Source organism: Meles meles, chromosome 11 (assembly GCF_922984935.1).
Source record: "Meles meles chromosome 11, mMelMel3.1 paternal haplotype, whole genome shotgun sequence".
Lineage (NCBI taxonomy): Eukaryota > Metazoa > Chordata > Mammalia > Carnivora > Mustelidae > Meles > Meles meles.
In genome coordinates this window covers 86,990,314-87,015,540 of record NC_060076.1, presented here as the reverse complement: position 1 = coordinate 87,015,540, position 25,227 = coordinate 86,990,314, and the positions used below count along the sequence as shown (strand labels likewise).

The 25,227-nt window shown below is 48.5% G+C and overlaps 1 long non-coding RNA gene across 1 annotated transcript; it reads left to right on the top strand.

Moving 5' to 3' along the window:
• The first annotated feature begins 398 nt into the window (after nt 1-398).
• LOC123952675 lies at nt 399-25,007 on the top strand. The gene is made up of 5 exons (XR_006820688.1): nt 399-521; nt 16,920-17,190; nt 18,618-19,321; nt 19,426-21,335; nt 24,452-25,007. It is a non-coding gene; the product is annotated as an uncharacterized LOC123952675 (long non-coding RNA).
• The last annotated feature ends 220 nt before the right edge of the window (nt 25,008-25,227 follow it).

Below are 25,227 nucleotides of genomic sequence, written 5' to 3'. Positions count from 1 at the left end.
ACACTTTTCCCCCCGTCGGTGGACGCCTTCTGAGCCCCTGCTCTGGCCGGTCCGCACCGTTCCGGCATTCTCTCGCTCAGTAACAATTTCGCAGAATCCCATCACGTCACAATCCAAACCCCCTCCAATTGGCCAGTGGGGAGGGTGATTCAACTCTGTTTACTTTCTCCCCCTGCCAGTCAGAACGGCCTTTCGGTGGAGAGGTGCGTCTAGAACCGAGGCGTGCGGCCAATCCGACTGTTCCGTTTCGCTGCCTCGTGCTACCCCGACAGCCTCGAACGCTGACATTTAAAAGGGTAACAGCCGGGAGGCTGGAAGGGAGCCGCTGCCCATACTCGGGAGCGCCTCTCGGTCCTGGAGCAGTGCCGGGGCCTCCGGGCCCGCGGGGGACACGCCTTCCCCAGGCACTCGCGCTCGCTCTCGTGACAAAAGAAAACTTCAGGTGCGGTTTTCCAGCTTGCAAACAGTTAAGTGACTTCCTGCAAACGCTAGAGTCCCAGCAACCAGCCTTCCAATCAAAAGTAAGTTGGTTGATGTCACTGACATGGGCCCAGCCAATCAGGAGGGCGTTCCGAAAGCAGGCGCTCCACACTTGTAAACGCCGAGAGCTGTAGTGAAACTGGACACATCCCTGTGTTATGGGTGGCTGGTAGTAAAAGTGAGATATGTATGCGAGGGCAGGGGTGATGAGCAAACGCAATGCCGAGTCAAAACTTAAAAAAACAAAACGAAACTAAAAACTAAATATGTCAGGCTGAGTTGCCCAAGAATAAATACAAATGAGAAAGCATCATTTCATTTTTTTTCAGTTCGGGGATGCAGCATACTTGGGGGCAGATTTTTAATAATCATTCGATCTCGTGCATAAGTTGACTATGAGTAATTCGTCTTAAAGATGTAGAGCTGAGAAAAGTTTCATTTAAACCAAAGTCTTTTTTACTGGCTCACTATTCTTACCTGGAAACACCCCATCTTTGCTTCTGTGATGCCTTTTCATTCCTCTCCTTCCCAATGCAATCTACTCTAGGTAAGTTATTTCAGTTTTATTTTGAAGCTACTGTAACCCATCTTCAATTGAACCGACGCAAAGATTTGTATGACTTTTTCAAAGACACCATTCTCCTTCGATCGACCCCTGGATGAATTTCAGGGGTTCTCTTCTCCTTAGAAGCAGTGATATGCAGGGACATGACTTGTCTATCTTATCAGGTAGATAGTGACAGAGCTCAATTGAAATCATAAATCTAATGATTCCAAGCCCTTTGGGCTTTACAACAACTGAGCTCTTTGATTTTGTGAAATATTAACTGTGCTAAACAGATTCTTAAGAACTGGAACAAGCCAGAGATCCTTAGCTATTGAATATTGTGGCATTACTTGATCAATGATTAGCATGGCTCTTGGAGTCTGATTAACTCAGTTTGTCTCTCCTTCTGAATGAACAATGAGGTGTTTTCCATCATGATAGCTGAGGAAAGAATCTGGGGTTAATGTCTCTTGCAGGAGGCAAACTGTTAGCACGGTTGCTTCAAAATACATTGATTTTCCTAATTGGGTGTGAGAGGTACCTGCCTCTCACTGATGCAGATCCACTGAGGTTTAACCATGGGCTCCACTGGCTGTTAGCCTTGGGTTAAGGTTTGGGAAAGTTATACTACTTTCCTGGTCTCTAAAGGAAGAGTTCCAAATGAACCCTCCCAGTTTGAAGGCCAGAATAGTTTTTTGCTGTTGTTGTTGTTTTACTTTGCTTTTGCCGTGGTCCAGGAAGATATAGCAGTAGGTTGATTATATGGAAAAGTGAAGCGTGGAAAAGAAGTGGCAGTCAGCCCAGAGTATTATCATCGCCATCACCATCATGGTAAAGTTGGTACATCATGGTATGTGATGGTAAAAGTGGCAAAAGAAAAAAAAATGGTAGAAGTGAAGCCATCTTAGTTTCTTGTATTCCAATCCCTTTAATTTTAGAAAAGAATTCACCGAAGCACAGGGGAGTTTGCCTACTTCGTAATTTTTCTGGGACAAACTCTGTCCCCAAGGATACATGATCATCTAGAAGTCGCACCTTGGCTTGCTTCTTTAAAGTCCAACACAAATACCAATGGGATCGCTTCACGGTCTCTGTGATCACTGCCTGCACAGTCTCTTGAACTTCTATTGCAACAGGCATTACACTGAGCACCCCCAGATTGCCCTAGAGTTAATTAACATTGGGGTTATTCCAGAAAAGAAGGAAAGTCTGTATCCTTCCTTGGACATTGTAATCCAGGAACTTGAATGAATCCATCATCATAATTTTTTTGCAAAATAGAACTCCCCCCACCTTACTGCTTGCCCTCTTCTCTTTTATGAATTACCTTTAATTTAACTTTGTTTGGACTGGACATAAACCCTGAATTCTTCCAACTCATTCATTTCACAGTTATAGAAGAAAGTAATAAAAGAAAACCGAGATTTCATGCACACGAGTTTCTCTCACATATTTATAAATGTATCTGCTGCCCGACTTGATTTAGAATAGCTTTTTAAACCCAGAAATTCTAGAATTATAGAATGCTTTCCCCTTTATCTCTTTTTCCACTCATTCCTTCTCCAGATACTTAAGTTTCAGTCAGGGAGCTAGGCATGGGCAAGTACAGAAATAAAAAGACAGTCTATCCTCGATGAGACTTATATGTTAAAAACAAATTACATATACCACAAACTAACATATATCACAAGTAATAATTCCTACATCAGGATTGTGTGTGTGTGTGTGTGTGTGTGTAATTTAACAAGCTTCCCTTGCTGTTAGGATGTGTGTTATAATAGTTTTATGATTAAACTCAGCTTACACTGTTTTGCCAGCATGTAGTTGTCCCAATTAAATTCTGGCAAAGTAAATTATCCCAAATTAATATGAATCATTCCTAATTACAATGCATAATTTACCAGTAAAGTATATATTATGCCACATAAATATGAGAGGTCTGGTTTCCCCCAATTTAGTCTTTGTAAATACACATTTCAAATCCACACAGACCAACTGGGAGGAGCATGGGAATTCAAAGACTCTAACTGTGCTCCTCGTTTATAAGTTTGTGTTTTCCTCTCTAAATTCCGTCTAAGGCTTGGCTTTATTATCCCAGTTCTCAAGAACAAGCGTTTATGGGCCTGTAGCTAGAAGTCTTATTTTCTGTGCATCCTAAAATAATTATCAGTATCACCTCTAGAAGAGGTAGTGCCTACCTTGAGCTGATTCTTTGAGCGGGTGTTTAGGCCAGCTTAGGGTAGAGAAGGGGCCTCCTGGGCCTGAGATGAGCATGACCCTAGGCAACCTCTTAGAGTTATTTCCTTATCTGTGAATTAAGGGCATTAGATGAATACATCTCCATAGTCTCTTACAAATTCCAAATATTCTACAGATCCCCCCCCCAAAAAAAAACATAGGGAAAAGTACTGAGCAAGACTTGGATTCTTTAAACACCATCTCATCTGTTGTGCATGTACAGACACAGGTCTTTATGGCAATGAAGGTCAGAATGTCTTAAATCAGTATTTAATGGGATAGCAGGCACAATACAAACTTGTCCCAAATCCCTTAAATCTCTTCTTCCTTAATTTCATGGTCTTGCTTTTTCTCTCTTCAAGCTAGCTTGTGCGATTTTTCCACCCTAGCCTAGCCCAAGCAGAGGTATTTCCAGGACGAATGCAGCCCATTCCCAGTCCCCTTCCCTGGAGATTTTTAAATCCTAATTGAGCCCTGGGCAGAGTTTCCCCAACTCTCTAGTGGAGCTTATCCCCTGGGGCTTAATCTAAAATACACATTGCCCAGTCTCATCTTTGCCCAAGACCCAGGGAGGTTTAGGTTAGAACAGGACTCTACGTAGCGGGTTCCGCCAACTCTGGCTTTTCTCACTCTTTCCTGCTGGGAGGCGTGGATGGTGCTGGGCAGAGCTGCCAGCCTCCCGGCGGGAAGGAAGGAGAACAGATGGCCCGCTGGGGGTAGGGGATCACGTGTCGGACCTCACTCTGGGCTGGATCCAGAATTCTTTCAGGACCCAGGCCCTTCGGCCTCAGCGGTTCCACCTAAGCACACAGCATCTACCTGGGACAAACCAGCGTTCATTTTAGTGAAAGCTGGGAATTAGGAGGTGGTGGTGTGTTGGGGGAGGGGAAGGCGGACCGAAGGGATCCGGGCTCCCAGCAAAGGCAGCAGTTCTGGATTTTAAATACAATCAGGTAAAGACCTATCTGCCAAAACGCCCGCGACCATAACATCAGTTAACACGCAGGGTCTGGAGAGGGAGGGGGGCTCCGGCCCGCTCGCAAACTTGCACAACGCCCTACTTTGCTCTCGCTCCACTTAGCAGCCTTCCGCAAACTCCAGGCCTTTCCTTTGCCGAGCAGAAAGGCCACACGTTCATGCATATGCAGGAGGATAAGTTTAGCTAGCAGCCCCCCGCGCGCGGAGAGGCCCTGCGCGGCGCACCGTGCATCACCCGCGCTCGGGGGCGGGCGCTCGGCTCCGGCAGCAGACTGGCGGGCGGCGCAGCCACTTGCGGGCTGCGCGCCCCGGCCTGGCATCGCCCTTTTAAAAAGTCTTCCGCAGGCCGCCGCCGCAGCAGCCGCCGGAGGAGCCGAGTTCATCTGAGGACAGCCCCAGTTCTCAGAAATCCCTTCCCTGCTGGAACATCAAGCTCCCTTTACTGCAGTTGAACAAACTGCCCTAGATTGGGGGATGAGGAACCCGCCCCAAACTCGTGCAAGGAGCTCCGGGCGCCCGCGCCCACGTGAGCTAACCTTGAAATTAGTCCCCGCAACCCCGGCGGGAGGTGGGGCAGGCTGGCGGGGGTGAGAGTGGGCGGGGGCCGGCTGTTGGCTCTTCCAGGCCCAAGCCCTTGGGTTTGGGCCCTCCGCTTGCGCGTACCGCGCCCACCACCCTGTTTCATAACTGTCGGGTTGATTTTTTTTCTTTTTTAACTCTTCGGGGGAGCATAGGTGCGCGCGCGGCTGTGTATGTGTGTGTGTGTTGAAGGAGGTTGGAGCGGCCGGGTAGAGGCACCTTCCCCATCCCCCACACCCGCGAAGAAGAGGAAAACCTGCCTTGCGGTCTCCCCTGGGAACACTGCGGAGTAGGGTGTCGGGATGACATCAGCTTCTAAACATAGCCCGCACCGCACCCCAACTCTGAGCGCAGCGAGCAGAGCTGGGGCGGGAGCGAGGGGAACGCAGGGAGGCGGGTGCTGCTGTCCGCGGGCGGGGCGCGCCGGCCGGCCGGGCTGTGCGGGAGGACATGACTTTGCAGGAATCCTGCTCGCAAGAGTTTACAGGCAATCTCTCCCGCGATGGTCGGGCCACGGGGTTAGGAAACATTCTTTCCATTCCGCGCGCCCTCTTGCCCCACAAAAGCCACGGACACACGTGCGCACGCACGCAGTCCTGGGATCTAAGGTGTCTTTATTTATATAAATCAACCCAACCCCGGCCGTAGCTCCCAGCTTGGGTCCGCCCGGGGGCATCCACGCCCTCCAGCCTCGCGCCTGCCTGGGGGCTAAGCCCGCGAGAGGGTCGGCGCAGCCCTCCCGGTGAGTCAGATGGGCTGTGTTTCCTGTGGTTGTTGTGGAACAGTTTGTCCTTTTTACCAACCCCCCCACCTCGCCCGGTCTCCACCCCCTTGGTAAATATAGCGCTCACGTTTCATCATCTCTTTGTCCAACGAGCGCCAGACACCCCGGCCCGCGGCCCCCGCCGCCTCCCTCCTCCTCCCGGCTCGCGGTTACCTCGCATAACCCCGCGCGGGCAGGCGGCGGGCAGCAGCTTGCCCCACGGCCCCCGCCGGCCCTGCACCACACCGCTTCCCGGGCGGTCCACTCCCACCCGCCCCTCCTGTTCCCACCCCCGCTGCCAATTCCCCCGCGAGTTGTGCCCCCAAGCCTCCGTGCCACCGCTCTGGCCCGTTGTCCCGGGGACCGGGCCGGGATTTGTGTAGGTGCTGGGAGGTAGACTCCGGTTCTTCCCAGGCCCAGGCGTCCCCCCGCGCTCTGGCCAGTCCTGGGTCCTCCACTGACCCAACCTCCCCTCTCCCAAGTCCCAGGGCCGCCCCCTGCTCCCCTCCTGAGCGCAGGTGACGAGCTGCTGAGACAGTGTCTGATTCACAGACCGCTAAACCCGCGACGCTCACTTAGGGGTGGGCGCTTCGTGAACGTCTCCTTCCCACCCCCTCACCCCAGAGGGGAGTGGGCTGGCTGGAGGGGCGGGAAAAGCGGGGTGGGTGGGTAACAGCCGAGAAGTGCGTGCCTCTCCTTCCCTCTCCCCCTTCCCCTCCCGCTTTCATTTGCACACATACAGCCACCCACCGGGGACCGGAGGCGGCTGGTGTTCTCTGAACGCCGGGAACTGGCGCTCTCTGTGGTCTCCTGTTTACTTCCCTCCTCCTCTTCCCCCTCCCTCTGCCTCGCCCCCACCGCCCCAAGCTGCCTCCCGCCCCGGAGCAGCTGGGAAACCTGCTGCAAAACACTGCAGTCATGAGATTTCCCTGGACCCGAGCTGTGGCCTGGGTTTGCCCTGCCTTGCCCTGCCTTGTCCTGCCTTGCCCCTGGGTCCACTTGGGGGCACTTGGTCCTGGAAGGAAAAGCGCTTGGGGCTCCCCATCCAGGAACCGGAAGAGGTGACAGCCTCCCCCCTCACTCCTTTATCCTCCCTCCCTGCCTTGGCACCAGATACCATCCTGTGGGGGCCCTGCCTGGCTGCCTTTTTGGCTGGGGCTCTGGGCCACCCCTAGGAGTGGCCACCTGTCCCGGGAGGGGTAGTGAGAGAACCGACAGTGTGTAAGGACTCCGAATCCAGGATGCCGCGGGGCTGGCTCATTTGCCATCACAGGCTGTCCTGTTCCGGCCAGGGTGCCGGAAGTTCCCTGCTGACAGGTTTTCAGGCAGAGCCCCCCCAAAACCTGCTCCCAGGAACACACCCTCTCCTTATGGAGTCTGGCAAAACCTTCTCTGGCAAGCTTGCTTCCCAGCAGGGAAGAATTCAGTATCTCCTCCTAAGTAAGCTTCGTGAACAAAGAGCTCCCATGAGGGTGCCGCTCTGGGGGCCGCCCACCTGAAGCTCACCCCCATTTATAAACCACCTCTTCACCACGGCTCTGGGCTCCCTGTCCTTCGGCAGCAGCACGAACATTGCACAGAGGTGGAAACAAACAGGGGCATTTAAAATGTCCTTTTGAATATTCCTTGGAATTTGGGTAGTCGAGAAGAGGGAATGCAAGTCCTGCCGATGGTTCAGTGGTTGCCTTCTGACCCCATGACCTTGAATGAATCCCTCACCCTAACTGGCCCCTTAGCTGCCAGAGGAGGGAAAGGAGCCGGTTGAGACACTACAGAGTGGAGTTCAGAACAGAGGAGGTCCACCGCGCTGGGGAATCTCACCCAAGTCAGTCTTCTGCCCTCCGCACCCAGCCTTACCCCCCAGCTGCTGAACCGCCCCCCCCCCCCCCCCCCCCCCCGCACACTACACCACCCCCTTCTGCCATCTCCTGTGGATTCCCTCTCCTTCCACCTGACCACAGTCCTCCACCTTCACGCCACCCCTGCTGATGTTTCGGGGGAATCTAGCAGCTTGTGGAATAATGACCTATTAGGAACCCCAGTCCCCACGCCACAACCATTTTCCCCTCCACCTTGGACCTTTGTCATGTGGATACCCTGGACCTTTTGTACTTCTAAAGAACAGCACCCCCTCTGCCCTCTTCATCTCAAGCCAACTGGTGCCTGACCAACACCCCTTCCCCCTCCACCTTATTTACTCTAATAACCCCACTTGAACCATTCTTTGACCTTATTTTGACTTTCAACCTACTCTTTCCCTGTTCATCATGGCCCCTACAGTCTCACAACCCTCCCACCCAGCTTCGATCGTGGTCTCTGTCCATCACTCTATCATCCATGCACTTCTCACTGTCTTCTTCCTGGGACCACCCACCCGGCAAGACCCTGATTCTGTCCAGTTTAACCATGGGACAAAACCAACCATGCCGTCCTCACTAATAATACGATCATGAATCTCAAGTGGGCTCTCAACACTGCCCCTCTGCTTTTCCCTACTCTGTTTGCTCTCTCACACTCTGAAATGACCCTGCACCTTCTGTCCTCTCCCCTTCCTCACTCTGAGCTGAAAACCTTGCTCCTTAATCTCTGACGAAATAAACGCAGTTTCACAAGAACTGCCCTATCTTCCCGGCAGCACAGCTTCCATCCCACCTGCCTCTCTGCCCTGGCTTGGCCTTCCCTCCTGCCACAGGGAGGTAGTGGCCCTTAGGTAAACCAGATCTTTCCACTTGGCACCATGGTCCCTCCCTCTCTTAACTCTCTTAATGACTGCTCCTGGAATTATCCTCTATCTCCTGCTCATCAGCTGTCCCCGTCTCTTAAGTCATTCTCAGGGACACAAAAACATGGTGTAGTCCTTCCTTTCTTTTTTTGAGAGAGAGAGGGAGACTGAGAAAGAGTGAAAATATTTGGGAAAGCAACAGGGGTGGGGCAGAGAGAGATAGAGAGAATGAATCTTAAGCAGTCTCCACATTCAGCACAGAGACTAATGTGGGGCTCAGTCTCATGACCCTGAGATGGTGACCTGAGCGACATCGAGAGTCCAATGCTTAACTGACTGAGCCACCCAGGCACCCCTTCCCTTCTTTATATGTTTTTGTACGTATCTCCTTAGCCCCCAATTCCCCTCCATTATTACTCTTTTTGCCACCTTTTTCTTGGCTGCAGACATCTCAAAGTTGCCTGTGTGTCTACGTCTCCCATTCTCTCTTGATCTCATGGCCATCTGACTTTCACTGTCCTTGCACCACCCAAACCGCTCTTGTCAAGGTCACGAAGGAGCTCCATCCTACCGAATCCACTGACCAGGCATTTCCCTTCATGCAGCTTAGAGCAAAGAAGGCGAAGGAGGGCAGTGAAGGAAGAAGAAAATGGGAAAAATACGCTATCTTAGAAGCAAAGGGAAGACAGTGTTTCACGGAAAAGAGTTTAATTCTTCATCTCCTTTGCTGGTTTCATTTCTTCTCTGGACTCTCTAAACATCGCGGGGCTCTGTCCTTTGGCTCTTCTCTACACCTACACTCGCTCTCTTGGTGATAGAATCCTTACCTTCTAGCTGCCAATGACTCTCAAAAATATTTTTTAAAGATTTTATTTCTTTGAGAGGGAGTGAGTGAGCACAGGAGCTGGGGAAAGGGGACAGAGGGAGAAGCAGGCTTCCTGCTGATCAGGAAACTCGATGCAGGACTCAATTCCAGGACTCTGGGATCATGACCTGAGCTGAAGGCAGATGCTTAACTGACTGAGCCCCCCAGGTGTTCCTGACTCTCAGATTTTTGTCTTCAGTCTAGACCTTACTCCCAAATTCCACATTTGACTGTCCATCTGTCGATTCATCATTTCCACTCGATATCTAGGAGGCACCTCAAACTTAACATATTCTTTTTTTTTTAATATTTTATTTATTTGACAGAGAGAAATCACAACTAGGCAGAGAGGCAGGCAGAGAGAGAGAAGGAAGCAGGCTCCCTGCGGAGCAGAGAGCCCGATGCGGGGCTTGATCCCAGGACTCTGGGATCATGACCTGAACCGAAGGCAGAGGCTTTAACCCACTGAGCCACCCAGGCGCCCCAAACTTAACATATTCTAATGGGACTATAGGTTATTTCTCCCTACAATGGCTTCATACAAGGCCCTCCCATCTTTGGAAAAAGCATTTCTGTGCTTCTGGTTGCTCAGGCCAGGAACTGAGGAGTTATCCTTCATTCTGTTCCTTAATCTACACCCCTCGGCTAAGCCCTCAGGAACCCCATCAGCTGTGTTTTCCAAATATATCCGGAATCTGCACTTGTCAATTTCACGACCACCTTCCTCTCTCAGGTTTCTAACTGCAGGAGGCTTCTAGCTGCTCTCCGTGCTCCCACTGAGTCCTGGCTTCTTTTTTTCTCAACACAACTGCCAGAGTGCTCTCCTTGACCCCCATATCATGTCCGGTCCCTCCTCTGCTCAGATCTCCACAGTGCTCCCCATCTCTCTTTGAGTAACTGTCCAAGTCCTTATCCAGGCTCTTTCTCCTACCTGGAACCTCTGCTCCACGAGAGTTCTGCATAGGGCGCTGGGGTGGCTCAGTCGGTTAAGTGTCTGCCTTTGGCTCAGGTCATGATCCCAGGGTCCTGAGGTTGAGCCCCACCTGGGCTCGCTGCTCAGCGGGGAGCCTGCTTCTCCCTCTACCCCAGCACCACCCCCCCCACTGTGCTCTCTATCTCAAATGAATAAATAAAATCTATAAAAAACAAGAGAGGGTTCTGCACGGCTCACTCCCGCACCTTCCTCAAGTCTTTGTTCCCCTGTCCCCCTCTATAAGTGGTCTACCTACCCTGACTATTGCATTTAGACAACTGTGATTGCTCGCTCCTAAGTTTTCTTTTATCCTTGACACTTAGCATATTACGACATACTACACAATTTGCTTATTTATGAGAGAGAGAGAGTGTGTGTGTGTTCATGTGCACAAGTGTTGGGGGAGGAGCAGAGAAGGAGAGAATCTTAAGGAGACTACACACTTACTGCACAGCCCACTGTGGGTCTCTGTCTCATGACCCTGAGATCACAACCTGAGCCGAAATCAAGAGTCAGACCCTTAACTGACTGAGCCACGCAGGGGCCGTGCATCTCCACATTTACAAAAAAACAAAAGTGAGATCAGGCTGTACTTTTTAAAATCTCCTTTTCAGCTAACAATTTTCTGTGAATGTTTTCCATATTCTACAACACATCCTTCTACCTTATTATTTAAAAAGATAATTTATCTCTTGAATAAGTAAACATTCCCATGGCTCAGTGAAAAAAGTATAAAGGCTATATAATGAAAAATCTCTTTCCCAACCTTGTCCCTTTTCTTGTTACCTTCTTCAGAAGCAACCGAATATTCCTGTCCCGCACCCCCCCCCCCACACTTTTGGGGAGGTAAGTCCTTCCTCAGATATTTTATGTGCATCCAAGCAAAAAACATATATCTTGTTCACGTTGAACACAAATGGCTAATGTCAAATCAGTGCTCTGTGGCTTACTTTATTTTTTAAAAAGATAGGTTTATTTATTTATTTGAGAGAGAGAGATCACGAACAGGAGGGACAGAGGGAGAAAAAGTCTCAAGCAGACTCTGCACTGAGCTTGGAGCCCATGGTGGCGTGTCCTCTCACCACCCTAAGATCAGGACCTGAGCAGAAACCCAGAGTCTGACGCTCAACCGACAGGGCCGTCCAGGCACCTCTGTATCTTACTTTATGAACATAATAATATATCTTGACAATCACTACAGATAAATATATGTAGTTTCCTTAACTTTAAGGGCTTCCATGGAATTCTGATATAAGGGACGCCTGGGTAGCTCAGCTGGTTAAGCATCTGCCTTTGGTTCAGGTCATGATCGTGACCCCAGGGGATTGAGCCGGGAAATGAACTCCTTGCTCAGACGGGCAGCCTGCTTCTCCCTGTGCCTGCAGCTCCCCCTGCTTGTGCTCTCTCTGGCAAATAAATAAAATCTTAAAAAAAAAAAAAATTCCGATATAAATATACCTTAATTTATTTAATAAGTCCCCTGCTGCTTAGCATTTAGGTTACTTTGAATCATTTGGAATTTCAAAAATTATTACCATCAATAACCTTCTTTCACGCTGGGGCAATGCAGCCGTAGGAGGAAGTTCTTGAAATGAAATGCCCGATTGAAAGATACCTGCATTCGTAATTCTGAGAGATGTCAAACTGCTTTCTCCAGACATTGTACCTCCCAAAGTTTATAGAAGCGTCCTCCCAAGTCTGCAGGAGCGCGTGTTACTCCCATCCCCGTCAGCAAGTTGGTTAAAAACGTGTTCGATTTGTGCTGATGTGATTAATAAAAATGATATTTTAGGGTGCTTTTAATTTTCCACCTCTCTCGTTATAGGTGAGGTTGAGTATCTTTTCACATGATTGACAGCTTTTGATTATATATATATAATGTATATATTTATATACAAACATATATTCTGATATATATTATATGTTAATATTATATATTATAACTATATTTATATATTTTATATATATATATTATCCATAGTTATTACCCCTTTTCTTTCAGACCATAAGATTTTTTTCCCACAGGGTCTTTCTATGTTAGGACATCAGCCTTCTCTCTGTATGCATCACAAACATTTTCCCCAACGTGTCACTTGCTTTTTCACTTTACTTATTGTGTTTGTGCCGTGTAGGAGTTTTTAACGTTATTATTGTTGTATTTTTCAGTTTTCTGTACGTCCAGATGTTATTTCAGAAAGGTCTTCCATATCCTTATTATGAAATAACTGTCTCATGGCTTCCTCTCATGCCTTTATGATCTTATTGATCTATTGAAATTTTTTTCTGAGCTGATAATGCCTTTTCTTTTTTTTTTCTTACCTAATTGTACTTACCAAAACCTCTAGCAAAATGTTGGTGAAAGTCGAGACAGTGGGCATCCTTGCTTGATCTTGGTCTTACACGGGAGCAGATAGGTAAAGGATGGGCTGAGTCTGCACTGCCAAATTACTCTCCACGAAGTTGATGCCAATTTGAACCGCTCTGCCTGGCTTGGAGTTGCCTAGGAAACCGTAACCATTAAGTATGATGTTAGCTGTAGGTTGTCGATGTCCTTTATCACATTTAGAAAGTCCCCTTCTATTCCTAGTTTGCTGAGAGTTTTTATCATAAATTTTGACAAGTGCTTTTTCTGTATCTATGGGGATGATCATATGCTGGTTTGTTGGGGTTTTTTTTTTTTTTTTTTTTTTTTTGGCCTTTATCCTGTTAATGTAGTGAATTCTATTAATTTATTTTTGACCCTGAAGTCAACCTTGCATTTCTGGAGTAAGCCCCACTTGGTCATGACTTACCCTTTTATATATTGCTTGATTATGTATGGCTAATCTCAGTAATGGAATTTTATATTATGTTCATGAGGGATATTGGTCTGTAACTGCCTTTCTTATAGCATCCTTGCTATGTATTGATTTAAATTCCTGTTCACTTTTCAGTCTGTTTCTGGATTTTATATTATATTCTCTTCCATGAATCATTGCCTTTCTTATCTTACTATTGTTAATGGGCGGATTGTTGGATATTTAGGAACTGGGTTATTTCCCGTGTCCTGCTATTACAGACGACGCTGCAATGAATGGTATTTCGGCTAGATCTTTTCCGACTCCTTGATTATACCCTTAGTATAATCCTTAGAAGTTGAGTAACTGGCTCAATGGGTAGATGGAAGCAGAGTAGTGTACAAATGCTTTCTTCCTTCGTGCCTTCCGGGGGCCCCTCCCATCCCACTCATGCCTCCCATTGACGGAACCTAAGCGGAAGCAAGATGGCAAAGAAATGTGGAAAAGTCGTTGGCAGGATCCAGCTCCAGCTGAGACAGAGCAGCAGGGCTGGGATCGAGGACATTGGATCTGCACCGTTGTAAGGAGCCCTGTCCTTCGAGAAGCCCTTTGCGGTCACTGTCTTGAAATTCATGATCCTTTCTGAGCAAGGGGTCTTGCGTTTTTACATTGCTCTGGCCCTGCAGAGGATGTGGTCGGTCCCGCCGAGCAGAGCACAGAGGGACCAGAACGGAGCTGAGAGGAAAATGCCAAGGCTGTTCCATTGCCAAATGGCTCCTCACAAAGTTTATGCCAATTTGAATCACTTGCCAATGTAGGGAGTTGCCTGGGAAACCACAAATTCGTTATGGTGCTGATAGGGAAGTTCTTAAGAGTCCCCCTCAATAGTCTCCGGCAGTAGCAAAAGCAAGAGCAGAGAAGTCTGGGTTCCCTGCTCTTCCAACTCAGGGAGTCTGGCTAGAAGCCCTCCCTGTGCTCCAGTGTGTCACCGCCCCCCCACCCCTAAAGAAGGAAACAGATCTGACTGGTGAGTATTATCGGTTGTCACAAAATTCATATAGTTTTTTTTTTTTTTTTTTTTTTTTTTGGTACATCTGGTCTACCATTAAATTTATCTTTACTGATCTTTCTGTAACTTACTGGTGCAGAGGAAGCAGTGGGTCTTTCAGCAGTACTTGGGGGTTGGGCTTTTCTAGAATGGCTTCTGGAAGCAGACACCAGGCCTCACCTTGGCTCTGAAGGCCCCACCACCAGGAAAGGAACGGGGAAGATGTTCAGAGAAGGTTCTGGAGATTTGGGGAGGGTGGTTCCAAGAATCAGAGTGTGGGCCTGCCACTGTGGAGGTAGGGGGGGTGACCCAGAGAGGAAACAGAGGCACCTCCTAGGGAACCCAAACCTGTGTTCCAGAAGGCGGGATATACCTCCCCTATGCCTACCACCATTGTCAAAAATGTCCTTCTTAAAGATCTGCTTCCTGAGTTAAAGCCCGTAGGTAACTTTCTGTAGTTACTCACAAAGGAAGCAATTTATTCATTCATTCATTCTTTCTTCAATAGATTGGGCATCCACAATATGCCAGCACTGGACTTGGTAGTAGGGGTCTAATGGTGACCAGAACACCCATGACCCCTGCCTTCCCAGTCCTATCAGGTGCAATACAGTGATTAGCACTGGGTCAAAGGAATCAAAGGGTACCATAAAAGAAAACGTAACAGGGGCCCCCCACGTTGTCAGAGCATCAGGGAGGGACTGAGAACAAAGCTGAGGGGCAGTTAGGTAAGGAAGGAGGGGAATGGGGGGGAGGGATGTTGTAGGAAGGAGAAGAGCAAATACAAAGTCCAGAGGCGAGAAATTAAGCTCCTATAAGAAACTGAAAAGAGTTCGGTGTGGGGAGGCCCCCGGAGGGAGAGCTGGTGCTGGGAAGAAGGCGCAAGTCACTGCTTCATGGGCTTTGAGTATCCGTAGGGCCTTGATCCTAAAGACAAGGGCAAGCCCTTCAGGTCTTTAGCCTGGAAGGAGACAGAGATTTGTACTTTTGGAATACTATATTCTGTCTACGTTCTGAGGACTGAATGGAGTGGAGCCAAGCTTAGAGGAAGGGAGATAAGAGCCCAGGGAAGAAAGGACGTGGCTTGGAATAGGGTCGGGGCAAAGGAATGGAGAGAGGTTGGCAGTTTCTGAGAAGCTGAGGAGGAAACATCGTCAGGGCTTGGGAATCAGACCAGGTGGAGCAGGGCAAGGCCAGGGGCTGAGCATGATTCTTCCGCCCAGGGATCGGACAACTGGGGACACAAGCTTGTGGTCAGGACAAAGTTGGCCCTTGGGCGAGTTGAGTTTGAGGTGTCCATGGAGCTGTCCAGCAGATGGAGGACTCCTCACCTTGAATTACTTTGTTACAGATTAACAACCAAACTTGCACATTACTAAAGGGATAATATGCAAGTACCCTTGCTTTGCTCAAGGAGGAAGGACAGTCTCCTACCTTGAAATCATACGTCCAATGAGAGATCCCCTTCTCCTGGTTGTGTTAAACTCCCTGCACTTTCTCTAAAGCATTCCTCTCACTGTTACTGCTAAGTTGTCCATTTACCCATCAGTATTTCTTACTGGATTATGAGCTGGAGGCAGGCTCGGGGTCCAATTCATCTTTGGTTTTCTAGCGTCTCCTAGGGTACCCTGAACACAGTATCCTCATCTCCCACTAAGTGACTTTAAAATAGACTAAAAATTCTGCTGCTAAGTGAAAAGCTGTTACATGGGAAAAAACCCAAACAAACCTCTATTCATTTTAGTGGGAAAAACTGTGTTGTATCCCATCCCAAGATACCAAACAATTTGCGCAAATAGAACAATATAGCAATTGAACAATGGCAACAAATTAAATTAAAGAATAAGCACAATTTGGGGCATCTGGCTGGGTCAGTCGGCAGAGCACGTGAGCTCTACGTTGGGTGCAGAGATTATTCAATTAAAAAAAAAAGAATAAGCAGAATTTGAAAGTTCAATCAATACAGTTTCTACAGAAAAGGTAATGTATTAAAACTTTCTTGTAGTTATTCTTTTTTTTTTTTATCCTTTTGGTGACTTCTGCATTCTCACTGGGTTAAAAATAAAATTATGGCCCAGAAAGATATTTCCAGAGTTAAAATAAAAGGTAAACAAGCACGCGCTTGGAAATACATGGAAATAGTGTGGGCACACGAAAGGTCACAGAGTCTTAGATGCTGCAGTTCCTCAGTCCTCTCCTGGAGCATATGTACACACCCCAAGATGTTTTGGGTTCGTACCAGCATGACTTACAATTCAAATTTGTTTCAAGCAATAAAGTGTGTGTCAAGAAAATTGGGGAGTGGTCTTCGTTTGAAACCGCGATGAAGAAATAGTACTTATTCATTGTTTAGTGAGTTTTTGAGTAAAAGAATTATTATACATATACACATATATATATGAAATATATATGTGAAATATATATATGAAATGTATATATGAAATGTATATGTGAAATATATATATGAAATGTATATATGAAATATATATATATATGAAAGAAGTGGTATGACTTCCAAGAGGTGTTATAGTGAAAAATTGCTAATGCATGAAAGAAAGATGAATGAATGGATGGACACCTGGTAAGGCCCTCTGGGAAGGTCAGAAGGAGCCCTGGTTATCCGGGAAAAGCCTGAGAACACTGGGGAGCACACAATGATGGCAGAGCGGATGGGGAACCCAAGCAGAAGCCAGTGCAAAAACCAAAATTCTGGAAGAATGCTAGCTACCCGTTCGCGATTGTTTGGTGTGTGCTATGTGTAATGACAGAGATCTCTCCTGGAGACTTAGGCTCCGCCCAGAGCACCTTGCTTGGGACGCCAGCCCAGAAGGCCTTCATTTGGTCTGGGTGGCAAACTTGAGCATGGAGTCCCTTCCAGTTTCTGGTCCACTCTGTGGAAAGATCCTCATTTTGTGTTGACCCCCCGGGAATTCTCTCTTCTTCCTCAAGGTGACAGCATGGCCTCTACTCCCTTGGGACTTGGACACCAGCCATGCTGCCATGTTGATTCCGGCCTGTCGAGTGGGGCTGGACGGCTGCGGCTTCCTTGGTCTAGGGCTGTGCTGGACAGGTGGCATATGGTAGATATGTCTCCTCCTCCCTGCACCCCGCAAAACCATCCCCCTTCACGCCTACTACTACTTCCTCAACTTAAACCAATCTGGAATAGAGAACTGTTTCTTGCATTTACCATCTACCTGGCATAATCATTCCTTGAAAGGTAGGTGTCTTATTCTCCCTCTCTTCTCCGTCCTTCTCAGTTTTTGCATTTGCTTCTCTGGTTTCCATACATGACTTTATGGTTTCACAGTGTGTCCATTTCGCTCTCTCTGGCCTGCCCCAGTGCTCTCTTTGCTCTGGTCTCTCTTTCTTCCCCCTGTATTTCTGCATACTTGTTTTCTCTGTGGCTTGCCACTAATGTATGTGAAGATCAGTGAGAGCTTTCTGTCCCACAGAACAACGCAAAAGCCATAAGGAGCTCTGAGCGTGAGCACTATGTGCACGGAAGCAAATCATAATAATTTACAAAAAAAAAATTTCAGCATTATCAGATCTTAAATCTCAGGAGATAGTGGCCATTGAAATCTCATACAACCATTTTAAATTTTACTCCAGTCTTTCTTAAGTTCTCAGTTCTAAGGCATTCTACGGAATGAGTCTATGTTTCTAGCAGCTCGTAGATCATCAGGAGTCGCGGCAAAGATGGTATAGGAAGCGAGCCTAAGTGTTCCCCAAGGGGTCTGCAATGATTATAGGAACGTTCCTTTGGATCCCCAAACAACTGCCTTCAGCCAGCTCTCAGTTTCCAGCTTCCCGAGTCTGGTGTTTGTTGTTGACAAGGTGTGGGGCTTCTCCCACGGAGGCCCCTTTCTGTGTCGCAAGGTCTCTTAACACGGTCTTGGATTTGACTGGGGACTAAGAGGAATCAGCCGACCAGAGAGAGTTGCATCTTGGCATTAGGCCGATTTCAATAAATTATAAATGGAACGAGCCACACTGAGTGAGGCCCACCCATTCAGCCCAAGTTATACGAACAGGGGTTTAAGATGTCAGCGCTCTCATAGTTCACATTACCGGGTGGATCTCGGTGGAAATTTTACTCAGCACAACCACTTCAGGGGGAATATCATGTCTGAGCTGTTTGGAAAAGGCAGCGCGTCTTCTCTTAACACTTATACTTTCAGTGCTTTCTACGCAGCTTTGTCCCCTGAAATGGAGGCAAACATTATTGCTCTCATGTCATGGGTGAAGAGAGGGTGCACCGGCATGAGTCGACCTTCACCGTGCAGGGCAATTGCTGAGTCATGCAGGGTCACAGGTCTCCTTTTTGCCTCTTATTCTATAGGACAGCCTCACGTCATGGTCAGCAAGTTCAAAGTCCCGGGCTCCCCTACGGATGGAGGCAGGCTGTTGGTGACCTTGAGTGACTTTCACAGTCTCTCTGGCTGCCTGTTTTCTTGCTGGAAGTCTAGATAACACACCCATACATCTGATAGTATCTTTTTTTTTTTTTTTTAATTGGGAATGATGGATTGCCAGTGAATCAGAGGTAAGGGAGTTCTTATTATACATAAGCGCAGAATCTCCAGGTTAGAAAGGACCTAGAAAGGACGGCCAGCTTAATGGTCCTGAAATTTTGCCTTACAGGGGAACTCGTGAAGGAGTCCAAGACTACAGCTTTCTGAGGCCCAGCCTCCTGAAATGGAAAATGCCAACAATGGAAAACACCAGGATTCTGTATTTAACAAAAATCACCGCAGGTCCCCTGGTGCTGGTTTAGAAACCATGGCTTACGTGGAACCCCTCCAAGAACACCGAGCAGGAGGCACGCTCGGCAGCTGCTGAGGGGACAGATGTGCACTGTAAATAACTGGGCCACGGATGAGAAAAGCAACCCCCTTCAGAGCAGTTGAGCTGGGAGGAGGTGCTGGGAAAGCCTGGAGTCTGTTTTTGCCAGTAAAGTCCTTGAGCTTAAGTATGGAAGTTGGAAAAAGCCCCGACTGGAGCAGGCTCAGCGTGAGCCAGCTGTGTGACCTTGGGCAAGCCGTGCCCCATCTCCTGGCCTCAGTTTCCCATCTGTAAAATGGGAGTGCAGGCTGGTTGATCTCTAAGGTGCTTCTACGACACCTGGGCACTTACCTACCATCCTTTTTGATGCGGACATGCTGCAATTCTAAGTGTTCTCCTTTATCTTAATGTTTTAATAGAATGCTTTACAGACCCAGTGCTTGTCACATGGCACCTGTTCTCAGTCACATCCTCCCCTGTCCCGCCCCCGAGCAGTGTGACTGCCCACAGCACTCAGAGCATTCCAAGATGATTCTTGGGCTGGAAAAGCAACTTCCAAGAAGGTGAGATCTAGGGAAGAGAGAAGTCTAGATGGCAGAGGCTTGCGGAAGGAGAGGTGGTTTGGTTGGGAGGGAGGGACGTCTCCTACCAGACATCTCTGTTCCAGGTGAGGGTAATTCTACCTGCTGCCTGCTACTGCAGAAGGTGACCAGAGAAGGCTCCATCACTGGCGAAGACGGAAGGTTTTCCAGTGACCGTGCTCACCTGGCCCTGGGTCGTGGCCGCTGTTGGCAGGGGAGGCAGGTAATGGCCATCATAGCTGGCACCGGCGTGGGCTGCTCGGGCTCCAGGCTGGCCCATGACAGGAGGCTCAGCAAGGCAAGGCTGCAGGAGAAGCAACAGCATCTCACCGGCCAGAAGTGATCAAGTGTTCACCACGACTGGAAAGGAACCAAAAGAGAACAGTTTCGGTAAGAGAGCCAATGCCGAGGAACCAAGGAAAAGGTTTTATTGGGCTGCTGTTAGGGTCAATTAAATTCAGTGGAGGGATGGTTACTGAGTACCTCCTATGGGTCAGAAAGTGAGTGTTTATAATCTGGTGAAGACGTTCTCCGGAGGATGGGATATCCTGTGTCTTTCCAGCGGGGACAGCACAGCGTGGGGGGGGGGGGGGGACTTACAGGGTCTCAGGCAGCAGGAGAGGAAGGCAGAGAAGGTGACGTGAGTAGGACTTTGCTAGGAGAAGAAGGGAGTGGACAGGACTTCCTGGCAGAAGAGACACAATTAGCAAAGACAAGGAGGTGTGTAGAAAGGCTGTGCCTTTGGGAACCGAGAGCAGGTTGGAGGCATGAAAGCTAATAGGTACACAACGGGGAGAGGGGGTTAGAGGGGTACAGTTTCAGATTTCAGACCTAGCTAGGGAGCTGGGCTTAGTGTGTGTGTGTGTGTGTGTGTGTGTGTGTGTGTGTGTAAGGGCTTTAGCACATGGAGTCTCTTGTTAAATACTCACATTTGTGTTTGAGAAATACCGTCCTAGAGGACGCGTGGAGGACGAGCGGGCAGAGGGCAGGAATGCAGCTGGGGGTCATATTAGGAAGTTAGGGGGGAGAAGGATGGTGGTCGAAAGGCCAGGTCACCCTGTGTCTGGATGTGGCCAGTTGTGAAAGGGAGGGGCGAAAAATCATTCTTGGTTTTCTGGCTGGATCAAGGGACTCCAGGGCTGCCGCGCCTCCCCCCCCCCCCCCCCCCCCCCCCCGCCACCCACTAACCCTCACCCTTCACCCCCCTCCCGCCCCCTCCTCTAAGTCTGCATTAGCTGGGCTGGTGGCCCCCTGCTCTCTGCTTCTCCACCAGTCATGCCGGATGACTTGGAAACAGGTGGCTGAGTGGCACCCTTGAAGGAACAGGGAGTTCTGAGAGGCGCCCAGCAGAGGAAAGTACTTAAAAATAAACTTTGGCAAAACTCTTTTCAGAGCGGTGTATTATTTAGGACTATTCATCTGGAAAACAAGTACGTATATATATAAAGGTGAGCCATGAACCACCTACTGACACGTACAAGGAAACTCTGTGAGAGATCCCAGGGCACACGCCGCTGTGACCATCGTGCCGTGCTAGAAATGTGGGCAACGCCGCCAGCACCCCGGAAGGAAGCCCCGTTTCCCGTTCGGAACCCCCTTCCCTCCACTCCCCTCCCCCCCCAGCCCCCAGGAGAACCACATCCTCACAAAGCACTTGAAAAGAAACCACTCATTTGGAAATTGCGTCAATTAAAAAAACACATAACAAAAGCCCATCTTCCTTATTTTCCTTTTTCCAATTTTAGCTTAGTTTCTCCTCATCTTAATCTGACTGACTTTGGGGGGGGCGGGGGTGGGGGTGTCCTGAAATGGTCATTTGGTTCAGTCCCTACGGTAGGCACAGAACCGCGGTCCGGGCTGTCCTCCTGTCTGCGTCTCTACGACTGAGCTGCTGTCGGCGTCCCTTCATCATCTCTGTGACCTTCTGTGGCTTCTGCAGCCCTGTCTACAGGAAGGCCATGCATCCTGCCAGCGGCATTTGCTCGTGTCAGCAGTGGTGAGTACAGCCCGGACCATTTACAGGGATGGAGCCAGGAGAAGAAAGGGTGAATCGTGGTGCCTGGACTCCTCACAGTTACTTGTTTTAGGATCTCGGTGTCTTTACGGGCGTGAGGAGCTTCGTACCCATCACACTTTCTAGAAAGGCTCCTTCTTCAACCGGCCCTTAGGCTTGCAGGCTTCCGCCTGTTCTGGAAGCTACGCGTCTGTTCGTCACAGCGGGGAGTTGTGTGTGGAAAGAGGGTCTACCTAGAAGAAAGGGTGGCGGGCCCAGATGTCTGATCCCCCGGGGCGAGCCATCTCAGAAGAGGCCAACGGGGCCAGGCCTGGGGCTTGGAAAGACCCACCACTTGCCAAGGAGTCCTCAGCCTTCTTCCCTGCTTTGTCACCCAGAAGGCCGGGTGGGCCCGCCTCTCCAAGTTCTCCCGGAGCCGCCTGGCTTTCCAGGCTGGCTTGGGCGTGGAGTCCCTCCTTAATGGACTCAAGTCAGGAAAAGGTGCCATGTGCTTTGAACTCTTGCCTGTTCCAGTGCCGGACAAAATCCCAGGCAGGCACTACAGGAAAACCAGTAATGAGGCTCACACCTCCAAGCTGACATCACCCCCCCCCCACTCGGACTCTCCTCTGGTCAGGTGTTAAGTGCCAAGGTGAAGTGCAAGCCCAAGGGGGGGGCAGGTCTGTCTAAATGGGGCCCCAGAATGTGCTTCCTCCTGGGTCCTAAGTGACGCCAGCCTTGGGAGGAGATCTCACAGCAATCCTGTCAAAACCCCGCAGCTAACAGCATCAGGGTGACCTAAATAAATTCACAGATATTAGTGACTGCCTGTGTTTTCACTTCACACCGACTCTCCCCAGATCTGCCTCGGCTGGGGAAGTACTTGGGAAAAGGCCTCAGGGAGAATTTCCCTGCGAAGCTATTAGTTTTATCCCACTTCCTAGAGAGAAAGTAAGAAAAAAAACAAAACCAAAAACTGAAAGAGGGTTAGGAAGAAGGGCCCAGGTCACCATGACGCAGCGGATGTGTCCTGCTGTTGAAACGCTTTCTCGTTTCATGTTTATTATTTAAAAGAGATACCAAGGGCGGTGTCAATGGAGCAAAATATTTATTGACTTTCGTGAACCGTCCCCCAATGGTGACTTTTTTTTTTAAAAGATTTTATTTATTTATTTGACAGACAGAGGTCACAAGTAGGCAGAGAGGCAGGCAGAGAGAGGGGGAAGCAGGCTCCCTGCTGAGCAGAGAGCCCGATGCGGGGCTCGATCGCAGGACCCTGAGATCATGACCTGAGCCGAAGGCAGAGGCTTAACCCACGGAGCCACCCAGGCGCCCCCCCCAATAGTGACTTTTTAAAAAACTTACATCAACTCTAGTGTGAAATTGACTTCTATCTCCTCCAGTGTAGTGTGTAATCAGAGTGTCTTTCTTTGATAAATTTTGATACTTGAGAATGGACCCAAGTTCAAGCATACCTCAAAAAGTGATGTCTCAAAGAGGGGCTCCCGTAGGCTGCCCTTTGTTTATCTGGAGCGATGAGTCGCCACTGGGAATCAGAAAGCAGCGGCCTGTTTACTAGAGCTTGGAAAGATGGTCTCAACAGGTACCCCTAGTGCAGGGTGTGGTAGACGGGGAGTGGTGGGAGAGGGAGGGGGAGGCCCTAAATTAAAACAGATTTAAGAGCTGTATCAACCCAAAGCAATGGCAGACCTTGCTTGGATCCTGCCTGGGACAAACCGACTGACTCTAAAACAAACAGGGAAACAGAACCTGCGACAACTGGGGGAAATAAGACACTGACTGGATATTTGGTGACGTTAAGACATTATTTTTTCTTCAATGGCATTGCAGTTATGTTTTTTTTTTTTTTTAAGTTCTCGGGACACCTGGGTGGCTCAGTCGGTTAAGTGGCTGCCTTCAGCTCAGGTCATGGTCCTGGGGTCCTGGGATCAAGCCCCACCTCAGGCTCCCTGCTCAGTGGGGAGTCTGTTTCTCCCTCTCCCTCTGCCTGCTGGTCTCTGCAAGTCCTGCATGCTTGTGCAGTCTCTCTGAAAAATAAGATCTTAAAAAAAAAAAAAAAGTTCTCATCTTCTTATCTTTTAGAAATAGGCACTGAAGTATTTACAGATGAAATGATATAATGTCTGAAATTTGTTTCAAAATAACCCAAAGGGTCAGGATGGGGGTTAAGTGTATGGCAAGGGAGGGGAGGCAAGAGATGAAATAAAATTGGCCTTGAACTGGTAACTGTTGACATGAGAGATGCTTACAAGAGTTCTGATTTATTGTATTATTGTGTCTGCTTCTCCACGATGAACATTTCTGTGATGCAAAGTTACAAATGAAAGACCTCCTTGACTCTGTTCATTTTTTCTTTGTAAGGGAAGGAAAAGGTAGTAAGGATCCCCTCTCCAATGGGGCATACAATTGTTACCCTGGTTCAATTTATAATCAAAGAAATCTCAATGGGCTCTTTCTAATCTTATGAATCTTTGATTATATGATTCTGTAAAATTGTGATGAAGTGACACGGGGCTTGGGGAGAGGCAGGAAAGCAAGGGACTCCATCCACTGGGAAGTAGTTGGTTTTTATTACTTACACAAAGTCAGGGACCCGGTCTGATTGGTTATAATGGGGTGGGGTGATGCAGACAAGACAATGCTAGGCTTCAGGCTTCTTATAAATGCGGGTGGGGAGAGTAGTTATGGTTTGTGTGATACAGCTCATTTAAAATTAAATTAAAAATTTTTTAAAAATATCTTATCTATTTTTTGAGAGAGAGAGAGAGAGCGAGAGAGAGCGAGAGAGAGAGTTTGAGTGGGGGGAGGGGCAGAGGCAGAGGGAGAAACAGACTCTCCTGTTGAGCTCGGAGCCCCACTGTGGGCTGGACCCCAGAATGACCTGAGCTGAACTGACGGAGCCACCCACGCCCCCCCTTTTTTAAAGATTTGATAAAGCTCATTTTAAACTCTATCCTAGACTCAGAAATAACTTATACCTTAGAGTGGATTTCCAGCGCTATCACCACTGTTTTCGTTATCTGTGCCGTGTAACAAATACCCCCACATTCAGTGGCTGAAAACCACTAACATTTATTATCTTGCGGTTTCTCTGGAAGGTGGTTCTGGCTGTCAGTCTCCCTGGAGGCTGCAGGCAGGCATTGGGTGTGGCTGTCAAATTCACATCTGTGGGTCTCTCCACAAGGCTGCCTCCTGACCCGGCGGCCAGCTTCTCCTAGAGCAAGTGAACCGTGAGAGCATGAGAGAGCGCCTCGCACGGAAGCCAGTCTTTTGGTAACATAATCGTGGAAGAGGTAGCTCATCACTTCTGCTGCATTCTGTTCTTGATGAGTGAGTCACTAAACCCAGGGATGGTGACCGGCTCATCCTCATTTGCCCGGGAGCTTTCCTACGTTAGCACGGAAAGGCCTACTTCTTGGGCATCCCCTTGGTGCTGGGAAAACCAGGAGGACTTGTCACCCTGAATCCAGCCAACACTCAAGCGGACGGACTTCCGTAAGGGCATGAAGACCAAGGCATGGGGATCACAGAGGGTCGCCTTGGAGGCTGGTTACCATAGCAACCTTCCTAAGATTTACTTCTCTTCATTACTGAAGAGTCAAGTCCATGAGCCACTTGGCGATTTATAAAATAAATGTTGCAGTTTTTAAATGATGTAACGAATCATGTCAAAGTGAATTGAATAAATATATATATTTAGAAACAAAACTTCGTTTGAATGGGTTAATGAGATTTATTATATCCATATGAATATATATATATTTTTTTCCTATCTAGTCATCATTTCAAGGCAAAAATTGAAGTGGATATATCATTTCCGTCTTTTGCTTTGATTTCTAGAATTTCTGGCTAGATTTATGACCTAATTTTTATT